The sequence below is a fragment of the Pteropus alecto genome, unplaced genomic scaffold, assembly GCF_000325575.1.
Source record: "Pteropus alecto unplaced genomic scaffold, ASM32557v1 scaffold164, whole genome shotgun sequence".
In the NCBI taxonomy this organism is placed as follows: domain Eukaryota; kingdom Metazoa; phylum Chordata; class Mammalia; order Chiroptera; family Pteropodidae; genus Pteropus; species Pteropus alecto.
In genome coordinates, this window is record NW_006439568.1 from 21,343,777 (window position 1) to 21,344,306 (window position 530).

A 530-nucleotide genomic window follows, 5' to 3' on the forward strand; every position below is an offset into this window, starting at 1 on the left:
ACCGCACGAAAAGTTAAGGTGGGGGTGGGCAAAGATTTCTTTCGCGCAGGTTTAGAAGAGTAAGCCAGCGGAGGTTGCACGGGGTCCGAGGGGAAGGCAGGGAGTGAGTGGTGAGGAGGAAAAAAAGCGTCCTGTCCAGCCTCACTCGGGACAAGAGTAGAAAAGTTCGAAGTTGGGCAGGGTCGGGAGGAGGGTTGGTAGCGGGAGAGGACGCGCGCACCCCCGCTCGCCCTCTAGCGCGGGCGGGCAGGACGCGCGCGCTAGGGAGCGGCGGTTGCGCTGGGCCCCCAGTGCTGTGGGCACCAATCAACGGTTGCCATAGCAGCGTTTGACGTCATCGTGCGTGTGGTGCCCCTGCTGCCGGGGCTGGTGATTGGAGGAAACCCCGTGTCTGCGGAGCGGCTGTAGCCTGTGAGCAGCGAGATCCAGGGACAGAGTCTCAGCCTCGCCGCCGCTGCCGCCGCCCAGAGACTGCTGAGCCCCCGTCCGTCCGCCGCCACCCACTCCGGACACAGGTAAGGGACCCGGCC

The 530-nt window shown here is 65.5% G+C and overlaps 1 protein-coding gene across 1 annotated transcript in view; it reads left to right on the forward strand.

Annotated features, from left to right (window-relative positions):
- Window positions 1-326: 326 nt before the first annotated feature.
- YWHAZ (tyrosine 3-monooxygenase/tryptophan 5-monooxygenase activation protein zeta) overlaps window positions 327-530 on the forward strand; it is a 28,209-nt gene continuing 28,005 nt past the window's right edge. Inside the window, exon 1 of the mRNA XM_006916644.3 lies at window positions 327-515. The gene's annotated coding sequence lies outside the window, so the exon portion shown is untranslated. The remainder of the gene's footprint in view (window positions 516-530) is intronic.